This window comes from Aquila chrysaetos, chromosome 21 (genome assembly GCF_900496995.4).
Source record: "Aquila chrysaetos chrysaetos chromosome 21, bAquChr1.4, whole genome shotgun sequence".
Classification (NCBI taxonomy): Eukaryota; Metazoa; Chordata; class Aves; order Accipitriformes; family Accipitridae; genus Aquila; species Aquila chrysaetos.
The window spans coordinates 12721834-12736857 of record NC_044024.1 but is presented as its reverse complement, the minus strand read 5'-3'; positions in this window follow the sequence as shown (position 1 = coordinate 12736857).

Sequence of the window (15024 nt, the reverse complement as noted above, 5' to 3'; positions counted from 1 at the left end):
GTGTGTGTCATACCATGGATTACCCCTGGTATTTAGTCTACTTACTGCCAGGTATCTCCCAACAGAACATTTATGTCATGTGTGTGCCGCAGACTGTGATTTGCTTACACAGTTGGGACTATGGATTAAGGCTTGTAATTAATTAAGGTTGTTTCCTACCCATTTTGCAGTGAGGATGTCCTGAAGAGCTGAGCTCCCTATTTGAGTCCCAATGCCTGTGAATTCTCACCCTTCTACCTCTTCATTCACACTTGTCTGTCTGGTGCTGGAAACCAGCAACAGGGTAAGCTCTTTCAGTGTTAACTTTTTACTCTGTATAAGGAGTTTTGTTTTTTTTGCAACACTACCACTGACGTCAGAAAATGCCACCACAACCTGTGGCTAGCTATCCAAGGGCAGCTTCCAGGATAGTGGATGCTGCTTGTGGGAATACAACAAGGAGTACAGTTTTGGAGACAGAGTGAATTTTCCCAAAGGGAGAGGAAGTGGCAGCCACCATTATCATCATCATTATTATTATTATTGATATTACTGTTGTTGTAAACATTAAAAATGGTGAATCTGTAATGATAAGCTTAGAATGCATTTCAGCATACACTATTTTTAAAACATTAGTAGACTGATAATGTCTTTGGCCATTTAGGTGGTGTCCTCAAAACAAGAGTGCAGAGGGGCTTTCTGCATGGAAAGGGGAGTGTTCTGGTTATCCACCAAGGTGAAGACTGTATCTTGCCAGAGCCAGGCGCTGTGCAGGTGAAATTCACTTTTGCAGTAGGACAAGGTGTGTGGATAGTACCTGCAAGGTTTACGTGCATGTGCTCCTTTTTGTGAGCTGAGCATGGGCACCTGATGGTCAGGGCTCCAGCACAGCTCCTATAATTCTGTCTCCAAAATCCAGCTTTTATCTCTAGGAACATTAGATGTGTTCATGCACTGCTACTGCAGGTCTGACAAGTGACATGCCAAAGACCTCTTATCATCTCAGAAAAACAGCTTTCAAATGGTTATTGCAGCTTGGTTTGGGTTTTTTCCTCCACTGTGTGTACAACCTGCTGCTGGTTCAGTCTAATTATCTTAAAAATATCTCAGTTATGGCAAAACATTTGCAGTGAATATCTGCTTGCTTCAGCTTTCTACGTGGAATTTTTAATTCATTTTGTCTTGCAGACTTTTTACAGCAGGTTATATCTGTTAAGATTATTTTCTCTTCTTAAGCTGTCATTGCTCTTTTCTTTCACAGGCTTATCTTGTGAAATACAAGTTTCCATGGAGATTTTATTTAAATAGCTCCTAGGTCCTATTTAATTCATAAATCAGAAATCTATAAGCCACACCTCTCTCTTTTTAAAGTGTACAAGGACATTTTTTGAAAGAGGATGTTGTTCATTGGCTTGTCACTCAAATGCGTATTTGCAAACATTGGGGCTTAGGTCTGACAGAGCAGGGGCTCATGGTTTGAACAGATCTACTTTCTTCATAAAACAGTTGGAAGAAAAGGTGACTGACAAGACCATACTAGCCAAAATACAGTTTATGTGATTTCAAAGCATCAGAAGTGCTTTTTTCCCCCAAGCTTTTTCCATAGTTAATTTGTGTGATATATCGTCTTAAAAATAAAATATTTTATTTTCATCTGAATTAATGGAAGTCTTGAGCAAAAGATTTTAATACCACCAATATGGCAAGCAAAATGTTCTTCTGATCTCATGCATATTTCTAATATTCCCAAGTGATTTTTTTTTTTTTAAATACTTTCTAATGCTAAGAATCAACAGGAGAAACATTTGCTAAATTAATGTATCTGTTAAACACCTGCACAGGTAGAAGCTGATTTTACTAAATAATATTTGACCATTTTATAGCACTCTTGTATATAGATATACCCAATGCTGGATGATTACCCCATCTGTACAGGGAGGAAACTGAAGCATATAGCAGATGTAGCAATGTGGTGTCCAGGTCCTTTCACCCCTTGGATCACCCCATGCCAGCTGTTCCCTGCCCCAGGCACGTGTGAAGCTGCTACCTGTGTCCATTGGAGAGGGTGCTATTTATGTTAGTGAATGATGTCAGTGTAGTAAAGTAAGAGTAAGAAAGTAAGTGATGGAAAGCAAAAATTGGAAGGACGTTGAATGGTATGTCTGTGTACCAGAGTGATGTTGTCAGTACGAAATATTGATACAAATGCCTTGAACTACCTGGGAAAGGGGGCTACAGTGTGTGGGGGAGAAAGAATAGTTGCTTTGCATATTTTGATCTCTTTTTGGCACATGTATTTAATTCTTACAGTTTGAATATTACTGGCTTTTAAATCATTGAGGAAAGAAACACTGCTTTAGTTTCTGCTTTTTTTCAGTGAGTAGCCCAACAGGGGCATGTTTACTTCTCTGGGCTGATGGGTGCTGTGTTCATACAAATAAGAAATAGTTGGGACAGATATGCAGATCAAAAGAATCATCCTGTTGTAGATCTGAGTTCACTCAGCTAAGTTAAAGTGTGGAACTCAGCCCTCTGCATTTCAAGTTTTGTAATTTCTTCCTCTGGGGAAAAAAAAAAAAAAGAAAAAAAGAAAAATAGAAGGGATGCATTCCTGATATTTACTGGTGTACTACTCAACTGAGTCAGGCAGATGAGTACAGCTTTTTTTCCACATCCCACTTTCAATGCTTTCTGATACCTTTCTATTTAAGATTGTATTTTAGTTTTGTTACAACTATTGGAAGTTCTGCTGTGAATCAGATCCACTGAGTTCAAGGTAGGGCTTAATTGTTCATTTTTGAGCAGAACAGTTCACTACAGCTTCTTTGCACATCTTCCTGGACTGGAGCAACTTGCCTATACCAACAACATAGGACCAGATAATTAACCTGGGGCACCCCAAACATTCAGCCTGCTTTCCCAGTGACTGTTATCTGGGGCCACATGCAGAGGATGGACGGGGAAGTGAAGGAGTTTGTGGCAGAAATGTAAAGCTGACATTAGCACGAACAGCAGAATAGACAGACTCGTCTGAGCACACTCACACGTTGAGGGTTGGACACTACAGTAGACAAAGGATCAGGTCCATTTTAAACTTGTATATTGTAGTGAAAGAAGGAAAGAAAGAGAAGGAGAGAGGAGATGACAAGTAATACCTGTAATCACTCTAGTAATCTGACTCCAGTATTGCACTCTCAGGGGGCAAAGACTGGCAGATAGTGCTCATGGATTGCTCTGTCTACCACAGAAAAGGCAGCTATCTCTAGGGAAAAGTGGGGAATGTCAGGTGACATTTAATACAGACAGCAGACCATTAGGTCTGGTTTTGGCAGCTATTCAGGAAAACCCTGAGAAATCCTGCCACAAGACTAAAACTATATTCCTGGGCAATATTGTGCCCTTTGGAGAGAAACATCCTTTCTGAGCATTGTGGGTGTATACTTAGCCAAAAACACCTCTTTGAGACCACCTTAATCCTAGTATTGTTCATCAGAGTATACAATATCCTTCTCCAATAAGATAAAAATAAACCTTTGTATAAAGTTTTTTTCTTATTCTTCTGGGATTGGATGAGAGAGGAGAAATAAAACTGCATTTCAGTTGCATTAAGATATTATTCTAAACAGTTGTGTGATGGGGAGGTAGGAAATGCCAGCTCAGTGCAGTCATTTGCTCCATCAATTGAACAGTTGTCCCAAATGATGGCTAATCAGAGATAAAGCAGGCACCAGCAGTGCAGTTTCAGTATTGCAGCTCCAGCAGATTTGCAAGGGAAATTCAGATCGACAGGTGGTCCTTACCTTTGGCAGAAAGAAGGTCAAAAGAACATCACAACTTTCTTATCTCCCTGGTATATCTGCCAAAGGTGAAGGGAGCTGGGGAAAATATCTGAGTTTTTGTTGCGTTAACCCATTATAAATAGAGAGATATGCATGTAGGGACTTTCTGATGTTTCCAGGATTTTAAAGATTGCAAAATTACCCTTTGTTGTTGTTGTTGTTGCTGTTTCATAGAACAGAGTTACAGTTTAGAAGCTTTTGCTCCAAAACTCCATGACAAAGCTGAATATCTATTAAAAAGTTATTGTGGCAGTATTTTTGTCATCTTATTTTGCAGAAGGAAAAGGGGTTTTGAACTATAACTTTTCTTGCTCTTCATTTTCTGTATAATTTTCCCCTTGCTCAAGTCCTACAAAAGTGCTTGTTTTACTCAGTAACACTAGCAGTTCAGGTGGAACGGTGATTGATCAGTACAACCCTCAATGTCAGGTTACTCCACAGTGTTACTGGATGCCAAGGTTAGGATTCAGATCCAGATTTCTGACGTGCCTGCTTGGAAGGGTTGAGACTTGGAGCATTAAAGCAGACTGTTAGCAAGATCCCTGAATCAGATCAGTTCAACTGTAGATTTTTCCAGTCTGAATAAATCATACATCATTTGGTGGTAATATCCAGATGTCATTGCTTGGTGATCTATGAGAACAAGAGAGAAGTTTTGACCCTGCAGGCTGCATTCAGTTGGTGTTGTTAGACTTTCTGTCTTGAAGAATTTGCTGAAATTTTACCACTGGTGACAAAGCAGTATGTGTGCTTCTTCCCAGGGGACAATCATGTCTAGCCAGGTGTCTGGTGTTTTTCTGTGCTGCAGACTGTCTCTGAAACAGGTTGACAGTGGGTACAGAAATCCCCAGCTGTTTGGTCTGCCACCTTCTGATATGCAGTGGGAGTTGCATGGGTGATAAAGTGGTTGTAAGGACTCTTAAAAATAATTTATTTTAAATGTAATTGAAGCAAAAAGAATTAGATTATTCTCAGCTGATGAGCCAGAATCCTTCTTTATAGAAAATTATTTTCTGTGTTCAACAATGAGCCACATAACAGAACTAAATAAAAATTATAAATGTTCCCTTTCTTTTTACAGCTGCGATTCTGGCTCATTCATAGCACTGCTGCACAGATGGACCAGGGGGACACAGAAAGTAAAGGTGATTAGTTAAAAGAAGAAAAAGAAACAGAGGGTCAGGAGAGGCATACTGATGTGAAGGACAGGATAATTTGTACTCTCTGTGGTGCATAACTGTAATAAGGGTTACATTTAGATTTGTTGTTTGAAAATACATGTCACAGTTGTTTACCAGACTGCACAGCTAACTTGGGCCGTTAGCTGAATTTCAGCTATAGCTGCTACAGGAAAACCTCCCCTTGGAACAGAAAAGGGTTTTGGCTCCTGCTGCTTTGCTTGTGCAGGGTTACAGTCCAGGTCCCTGTTTAGCTTAGGCTGGAACTTTTAATACTTGTAGTAAGATGTCAGAGCTTGAAGCTGTAATGAAGATGTACTTCGTATCTTCATTAAGATACAAAGTCATTAAGTGCAGATAGTCAATGACTTCCCATAATGTGGCTGAAGAATTGGTAAGTTACTTGCATTTGATTGTGGGAGAAACCTAGAACTGCCTAGAACTGCACATGGGATGTGTCTGTAGACCCATACATCCCACAGAATGAGGTCACAGCAGGGCAAGTATGATTTTGCTGTAATGATGGTGATGTCATGCTAACTGCCACCCTGGCACCCAAGATAGCTGTGCATTGCAGACCAAGATCTAGGTGGTTGTAGCTGAGCATGGATTTTTTCTGAGCTGAGGGTTAAAACACAGCCAGCTCAAGGCTTTTCAGAATGATTTAATTCTTGTGCATGTAGAAGAAGAATGTGGTCTGCTGTCCAGGGACAGATCTTCAGTGCCATCCTCCCTTCCTTGCTGCTCCCAGTGCACTCCTGTGTTGAGTTTGCATGGCAAGGTTTTGGTAGTGGGGGAGCTACAGGGGTGGTTTCTGTGAGAAGCTGCTAGAAGCTTCCCCCATGTCCAATGGAGCCAATGCCAGCCAGCTCCAAGATGGACCCACCGGTGGACAAGGCCGGGCCCATCAGCAACGGTGATAGTGCCTCTGGGAGAACAGATTTAAGAAGGGAAAAAAAAAAGTTGCTGCAGCACAGAAACTGCAGCCAGAGAGAGGAGTGAGAACATGTAAGAGAAACAACCCTGCAGACCCCCAGGTCAGTGAAGAAGGAGGGGGAGGAGATGCTCAGGCACCGGAGCAGAGATTCCCCTGCAGCCCGCGGGGAAGACCATGGTGAGGCAGGCTGTCCCCCTGCAGCCCAGGGAGGTCCACGGTGCAGCAGATCTCCACCTGCAGCCCGGGGAGGAGCCCATGCTGGAGCAGGGGGATGCCCAAAGGAGGCTATGACCCTGTGGGAAACCTGTGCTGGAGTAGGCTCCTGGCAGGACCTGTGGCCCCGTGGAGAGAGAAGTCCACGCTGGAGCAGGTTTGCTGGCAGGACTTGTGACCCAGCGGGGGACATATGCTGGAGCAGTCTGTGCCTGAAGGACTGCAGCCTGTGGAAGGCACCATGGGAAGGACCCAGACTGGAGCAGTTCCTGAAGAACTGCAGCCCATGGGAAGGACTCACATTGGAGAAGTTCATGAATGACTGTCTCCTGTGGGAGGGACCCCACGCTGGAGCAGAACCAGAACCAGAGTCCTTCCTTGTGCTCTCCTTCCCTTTCTGCCCCTAGACAGGGCTACTCCAGGCCAGTAGGTAGCAGAGTCAAGCAATGAAAAACTATTTCCACCACGATGCTGTGCCTCCCAGCCAGGCCAGAAGATATGTGCGCTGTTGCTCTGCTTGTGCATCTGAAGCATGTTGATGCTTTCTCACCTCCTGCCCCAGTAACCAAGGAGGAAGGTGACAAGACACATACTTAACAGGACTGAGTGCTGAAGCAGCGAGGCCACATCTGTCCATCTGTGGTGTTACGTTATGTCCCACACAATGTTGTTCTCTGCTTACGCTCAGGGAGGCAAGAGGGGTTGTGCGCCCATCATGGTGGGTGATGAGTTGTGCCCCAGGGCAGCAGTTGTACTTCTCTGACCTTGTTGCCTCAGCTTCTTGTCACCATCACGCTGGCATTAGCCACTGTGTAAATAGATTTGGGGGCTGAACACCAACCTCTGTGTGCGGGTTGTGGTGGCGTTGGTCTTCAGAGGAATTGGCAAATCCTTTCAGGTGAAGGATAAAGATTTGTGTACGATCTTTCTAAATGCTGAGCATCCCCTGCTCCTGTAGATTTCAGAGGCCCAACAGCCTTATTCTTGGCTGCCTCCTGTTTTGTATGAGCTTCAGTCTGATTTTAATTTTCTCACCCAGTTGGTATCATTGGTTCCCTTGGGAAATTTTGAATAAACCCAGGTATCTTTACATCCATTTTTACAGATAATTCTTCTTTGAAGAGAAATGTGACTTTCAAACAGCTGTTTAAAAATAACAGGAAAGTTCATTGTGATTGATTGATTCTGGGTGCAATTTTCTTAGCCGAAGTGAAACAACTAGGTTTTTTGAGCAGATCTATGGGTGGGATCTGTGAGTAGACAAGATATGCTTGAGTTCCAGTTTATCAAGTTGGTGCATAGCAGGTAAATCTTCGGTCCTCATCTCTCGCTCTTTTTTCCCCCCTTTTTTAGGAAACCTGATCAAGGTAATTGGCATTTAACAATCAGGTTTTAGGATCTTGACAGTTCTGCAATGTGGTTTCTGTCACTGCTCTGGGAAAGCAAGACTGAGGAGGAAATGGGAGCTATCATGTCATGTGGATGAGTAACTGGCTCGGACAGAGCTTCCTTTGTATCAGGGCTTGAAGCCACAAGGCTGTCTTATTACAGCCTGTGGCTATTGCAATAAAAAGCAGGTGCAGAACAGAAATAGGGGAAATGGGAATTTTTAAAAGTTTTTATATGATAACACTCATTTTTTTAAAGTTAGCTATAAGTCTTGCAATATATTTGGATTCTTCCAATTTTAGGACAAAACTGACAGACTAGATTTTGTTTGCAGCATAATTTTCTTGATCAGCAGTCTCAGCATGAAGTAGATTTTTAGCAGTCACCATTGGCTCTTTGTATCACTCTTAATCACACACAGGTAAATGTTTAGCTCTTAGGAAAATGACTCTCCAGTCTTAGGTGCTTGTTGCTAAGTATTTGTGTTCTTTTAAACAAATAAAATTGTACAATACCCAATTTAAATACTTGCCATGTGTTAAAACATAATTTGTTTTTGAAGAACAGGATAAAAACTAAATACAGAGTTGAACATGGAAATATATCCACCAATTCTCCTTACTATCAATTTGGCAAAGTAAAAATTTTCAGGTGAATGGCTTTATGTGTTTAGCTTCTCATTCAGTTCTTGTTTGCTCTTTGTTTTATTTAAGTTCCTTTATTTCTTTGATGGGAAGAATTCAGCATAATAACACTGGGAATTAATCACAAGTTCAGGACTGGTGCCCCTCAGATGTCTCCACAGTTTTTCAGGCACCAGAGAAGCACAACAGATTCTTTTGCAAAATCTGTCCTGTACTACCATGTCAGTGTGTGTTACAGCACAGAATTTCTGTTTTTCAGATAGTTGTGTAAGTTGCTGTTAAGAGTTTGTAATTGCACATTGACTGATATTTTATGGAAAATGTATTTAGGAATAGCAGCCCATGGATCTTCACAGACAGCAATCCTAACTTCAGAACTTTGAGTAGACTTGGGTAGTTTTACTGTAATAGGTGACTGTTTAAAACTAAAGCCTGTAATTCTGCTTTAGATAGCTGATTACCAGGGTTATCTCCTCTATATTTCCTTAGTAACTGGATGCAGCAGGCAGTGTGGTCCAAAGAGGTGGTGATAATTCTGCTGTATTTTCCACTAACATTGAAAAACAGAATTTAGCTTCTCATCATCGGTCCTATGAGGATTAAATGTTTTCATATGCAAACTCTTCAGTAATGCTGATTTTTGGAAGTGTGGCTTGGCTGATGTGGGTTATTTTTCAAAGGTGTCATAACCAGGTTTGGGAGGTTATCACTGAGTTACCTCAAGCTGGGCAGAAATATCAGTGGATGTTTTTGACAAAGCCTCTGTTGTATTTCCATGTCTATGTTTCCGTCTGTGAAACAGGGCTAAGCAATGCCATCCTCTGCACTGCTGGAGGGTTGGTACTGTGCTTTGAAAACACTTAGCAGGCGTAGTAGCAATTCTTTCACCTCTGAATGCCAGGATGTCAGGCCTCAGCATCATTTGGCAACAGATCTGGGCAGAGAAACCAGAACATTTCTTAAATTCTCTGCTTTTCTCCAGTAATCTATGAATAAGCCTAAAATTTGTTAAATAATTATGAAAAAATCAGAATCATCTGGGACTGTAAACTGTCTCAGCTAAGGTCATGTGAATAAAGATGTCAAGATGTCTCTGGTTCTAACACAGTAAACTGAAAAATCATGAGTTCACTTGGCTTCCCCATGGAGTATTTAAAAATGTCTCGTGCTGGGTTATTTGGATAAGAAAGGTAGGCAGCAGTATATTTGAAATGACTGTACTCACAGCAACCCTGTTATCTCTCCTATGCTTACTACACACTATAAAATACAAACATTGGTTTTATTTATAACAATGTCATTATTTTTATGTTATGACAACTCTGGGAAATGGTTGAATTGCGGAAAGTTTGTCAGAGAGAAAAATGTCATCTTTGATTCTGGCACTGTTTTGAAAAGTAGTAACAAAAGTTTATTGACTAAGCTGTTACTGTGTACTTTGTTGTTAATCTATACGAAAACACTTTCATGGTCCCAGGTTGTCCTTCTCTGATATAAAAACTTTTTAGGTACCACTTGTAAGATTTGTTTCTCCACTATATCAATACCCTCTCATTTACATGCCTAGCATTCTTGAAATAATAGAAAGATTCCAGTCAAGGAAAAAAAAGTAATAATCAAAGTAAGCCCCATTTACTTGTGCTTAAACATGTCTCACAGTCTTGAAAAAGTTATTTTTGTCTCTTTGTAGGTGTTAGAGTTAGAGGTATGTTGCCAATAGGTTAAATCATGGCATGGAGTGAATATCACTGATTTTAATGTTTAAATATTCTCCAGTAGTGCTTGGGAATAGCTGCTATATATCAACACACTGCTATATTCCTACACACTGAGTAGGAATTTTTAAGACAACTGGTACTGCTAGAAATTCTGCCTGTCAAATTTGTCATAGTTTATTTAATTACAAGTATGAAGAAGAAACAACCTAGTAGCTTTTCACAGTGACTCCCCCCTAGGGCAGATGGGTATTAAAGCCAATTCAGTCTGTTTCCTGATTGCTTCAGGCTACAGAAAATTGTTCCCCAGGGAAGAGAAGTAAATCAGTTATGATCTTTAGTCTCTTGGAGGGAGATTAGAGCCACCACACTGGTGAAACAGCAGTAGGCTTCCTCTGTGTAACTGATTTCACCTTTAATCCTACCATTGATTGAATATTGCTAAGAACGCTGCCATGCATTTTAAGGTCAAACTGATGATGAACACCCCAGGCAAAGGAAGTTATTTACACAAAAAGGTAAAGACGAGTCTTTAGCTTTACCATTTCAAAAGAGCAGTAAAACATCTACTTTGGAAAAAAAAATTATTCCAATTTCATCCATCAACCTTTCCCAAGTTTTTGTAAGGCTGCTTATCACAGTGGTATCTGAGCATCTTCCAGGTAATATGGAATAGTGAAGTCTTTTGTGGTCTTCATTGAATCTCTCACTCTTCTTTCTTTTCCGGGTAAAAGTTCTCCTTGACGTGAGGCTTTTATTCTTCATCTGTTGGTGTTAATTTTCTTTTAGTATTAAATAGAGATAGGACAAAAAGTAGTGCTAAAGTTGCAAGAGTCATTTTATGGCAGAAAGTGGTTTTACAGGAAAGGAAAAAAAGGTTTTCTAAAAAAAAATAAATTTACACCAGCTACGGCTGAATCTCCTCTCTTAGTCTGTCATTTTGCTTTTCATATCACAGCATGTTTTTATTAAGTTCTTTTTTTTTTTAATCAGTAGAAGAGAATTCTTCTGTCTCTGCTGGTTTGGAAAGCCCAAAATTTGCCTGACAGGACACCTTTTTATAGTGGCATGGAAAATCTGTGTGTATTAAAGCTGTTGAGAATTACTGTGTATAGTACTGTGGTAGGCTATTTGTGAAAAACACAATGTCTTGATATAGCTGCAGGTGAGGTCTGGCACAAAAATGTTTTGTTTATTTTGTATTGCTGCTTCTATATTGTTCTGGTTGTTGAAAGTCTTATTTGCCTTTTAATATGGATGCACCAACCCCTGGATGGACAGTGATGGTAATTTTTTCTGCCTTGGGTGTTCGTATAAGGCATGAAGAGCTGTTTATTTGACTGCTTGCATGACACTTGATTAGGTCTAAAGACCTTAGTCTGCTGAGAATCTGTATGTCTACCTGCAAAGATAAATTTCATCTTTTTTGTTACTCCTTCAGGATTTCATATATCCAGCTGTAGCATGAGTTGTTTCCAGGCCTTCACACTTGAAATGGACCTCCCTGGTTATCCATCATAGAAGTTTTCCTCTAGAGTGAGGACTTGTATTTAGATCCTGTAATTACGTGTTCCCATCTCCGGAATGCAGGAGATCTGATCTGTTGGGTGATCTTGGGCAAACCACAGCACTCATCTTTCTCTTCCCAAGTGATATGTATGCTGCTTACTTATACTGAAAGCTGTTGGGGGCAGAAACTTGGAGCTAGCTCTTAAAAGGACTTCAAAACATCTGGGAATTACACTAATGACATATTAAATGTAATATAAAACAGAGTGGGACCTAGAGAGCCATGCAGGATAAATACCTGGACTGGTTGGAGAGAAATGACTGGACTCAGACAAAGTTGAGAAAACATGGTAAATGAGAGGCAGCCTTGTTTTAAACCAGCTTTGTTATTGCTTACTGGTTAGGACAATGTCATGATTTCTTCATGTGGTCACAGCAATTCTCAGGAGACCTTGGGCTGGCTTAGGTATCCCATCTGTCTGTACCTTAACACACTCTCCTGGTTTGTTGCTCTCTACCTAGGTTGTATCTCACATGATACGGCTTGATGCCAAATATCCTGTTTCTGTAGGGTACATCTGTGTCCTTTGTTGTCTCTTAATCCCACCATTGTTAGTCATCACATTGTGGGAATCCGATCAGCTACTTCTGTGTGGGGGAACATGATTGCATTAATACCAACAGAGCCAGCGCTGGTATATGCTCAGCTTTGGCTGCGCCTGGCTGATGGCTGTCCTGACCAGGGCTTGTGCCTGAACTGGTCAGCAAGGACCCAGCGACCTTACTGGCTGTGGTCACACCGTGCTGACTCCTGGCCATGACTGTAAAGTAACAGCCGACTTGCAGGTCTGGGCCCATTTAGGAGCTGCCACCCACGCCTGAGGTTTTAGGGGAGAATCTAGAGAGACAGGGACCAAATGCATCACTATGTGCCTCCAGAAACAGCGATCAGCGGGCATTCAGGGTCTCTCCAATACCGTCAACTTTTCGGAGCGGTTACATCCCAGCCCATGGCAGCAGGTACTGCAATGCCTCTAAAAAGGGATGCAGAAAGGGCTGCCGTGGGGGTCCGTGTTTTTGCTGACCAGCGCAGACCAGAAACTGATCCCTGGGTTCAAGCTGACTTTCTCTTCTGCAGAGTCAAAGCGCACCCAACAAAGCTAGCGTTAAACTCCGGGGCTCTGGGTAGCAGATAAAGCCTGGGTCCTTTCTCCCCCTCACACACTGAATTAGTTGGATTTGCTGGTTCACTTTGCCTAGTGCAAGCCTCAGGCCCCTTCCCCCTTCTCCTGCCTCCTGCTGGGATGAGGTTTTAGGCCAAGTCCCCAGCTTGCACCCCCGGACTCTGCGAGGGGCTGGGGGGTGCGGGGGGAGCAGCTCTTGGTGCCCTCGGCAGGGTTTGTGCAGTGCCTTGCTGAGAAGATGTCTGCAGAGATTTACAATGTTGCACCATTTTTGCAGCAGTCGCTATAGGAGGAGGGATGTGCTCTCATATTATAGCCTTTTCTTGATATTTTCCTGGCTTACTTCATGCTTGTTCCTATTCCCAAGCATTTCTCTGGTTTAGCCACAAGGTGCCATCAGTAGACACTTCTACACCAGTATTACATCCGCTGGAAATAGAGAAAGCCAGACAAAAAGTCCCTGATCTTATGTAGAAGGGAAGGCTAATTAATGAAAACTGTAAGCAGAAGGAGATCAAAATATAAGGCAAAACACACCAAGGAAAGGCGGCTTGAACTGTGTGCACCTTGCATGTTTTATGCTGTTGCACTGACAACCTAATCAGCTCAGATTTTTTTTTTTAAAAACTGATTTTAATACTTAGTGCCCCCAATGACAATGACATCAAGCAGTGTCTGTGAAGCCTTGTGTCCTATTATGTTTGCTGCTGTGAAAGGACAAATCAGAAGGCGTGGTCCCTGCCTCCGAGCGTTTCCCGTCCGATCTGAGGGAGGAAGTACATCAAGGGGAAATAATTGGAAAAAGGAGAGTGCAAATAAAAGTTATAGGAAGGGTAGATTTTCTGGAGCGTCTTCGTGACTCTGAAAGAGTATTTCCTGCTGACCTTTTGTCTGCCCCCTGTCAGATGGCTATTTCACGTAGGCAGATCTGGAGGAGAGATCTGACAAAGCAGGTAACAGTGAATTTACAGAACAATTCTGGAAGGAGTCATGCTTGAAGAATAGCAAACAGGAAAGGAGGCCCAGGACACCCTTGTAAGACCAGCAGCAGATCTAGCGGAGACAGGTGTTGTTTACAGAGCAGTACAAGAGCGAAGTATTTTCAAGTACGTGACGCATCTGCGGAGTGAGCGGTTATTTTCTTACAGGCTAAACTTTGCAAATTGGGATGCAGGTCCTGGAAAAGCAGTTTATACTCACTGGGAAAGCAGAGGGCACTAAAACTTTTTCCCAGCAAGCATCATTATATTTTTGCTGTGCAGCAGCACAGGTGGTAGGGGCTGATTCCCACTAGCCTGGAAAGGAACAGCCAGGATGCAAGTAGGTAACAGTGCACGTGGAAGAAGTTAGGAGGATAGTGATGATTTTAGAGGAGCTACCATGCACAAAAGCAGAATACCAGTGCTAGAGTGATGAGGTGAATGGGAAAGCTTGGGAGGAGTGTGGGGCTATGACTGGAAGTGAGGCATGTCTTGCCTTCTTGGATGTGCGGAACTTCTTCCTAATTGCATTTCTGACTGCCTCTGATACAGCACAGTTTGTTTGCTGAGTTTCCTTTTTGCCTCCTTACAAATTGACCCATTTGCTTTACTTTGTGTGTTTTTAATTTTCCTTTGCAAAATATCCGCACTTTGGGCTCATTGAGTAAATTAATATTAGTGTTTTAATAATGCTGCTATCGGTCCTTATTTTACACTAAATCTTTCCTACAGGTTTTTCTTTTTCCCTCCTCCTCTCTATGACTAATAGATATAATTTCAACAGTTTGACTAACTGCCGTGTTATAGAAAAGGCAGTAATTTATACTGATGTAATGGCTGTGATAAAAATCATTTGTGTGCTGATTTTATAAATTAGGTAGGAAATGTGAGTGCCTCTGAAAAATGAAGTGCTACCACATGAATTCCAGTGTTGTTAATGCTTCATACCTTTCTGCTTCATTAAACCAATTTCACGGGGAGATGAGTTAGAGGAGGAAGCTGTGCTGCTTAAGAGACGCAACAATGGTTTATTGAAAGAAATGTGGATAAGATTAAATTAAGTGCTACTTGAGAAATATGGAAATACAAAAATATTCAAGCTTATAGATGGTGAATTCAAAAATATGATAAGTTAGCTCTTTCATACCCAAAGAACTGTCTCATCATAATTGCATAGGCTGAATTCACAGGCTACTAATTAATATTGAAGAGTTTCTTGAACCACTCTTATAAATGAGTCAGAGTGCCCTAGAACTAATTTATAACTATTTCCTTTTGGAAATCAAGACAACTTAAAATGCTGCTTTCAGTACATTCCTATCTTGGCTGCTAAATCCTTTGAAATTATTTCTGCCATATATTTTTAATTTATTTATTATTTCACATATTTCATTTATCAGCCGAATTTAAAGGGAGGAATAAAAAAAGCATAAGATTAAGAAGCCTTCAGGTCTGGT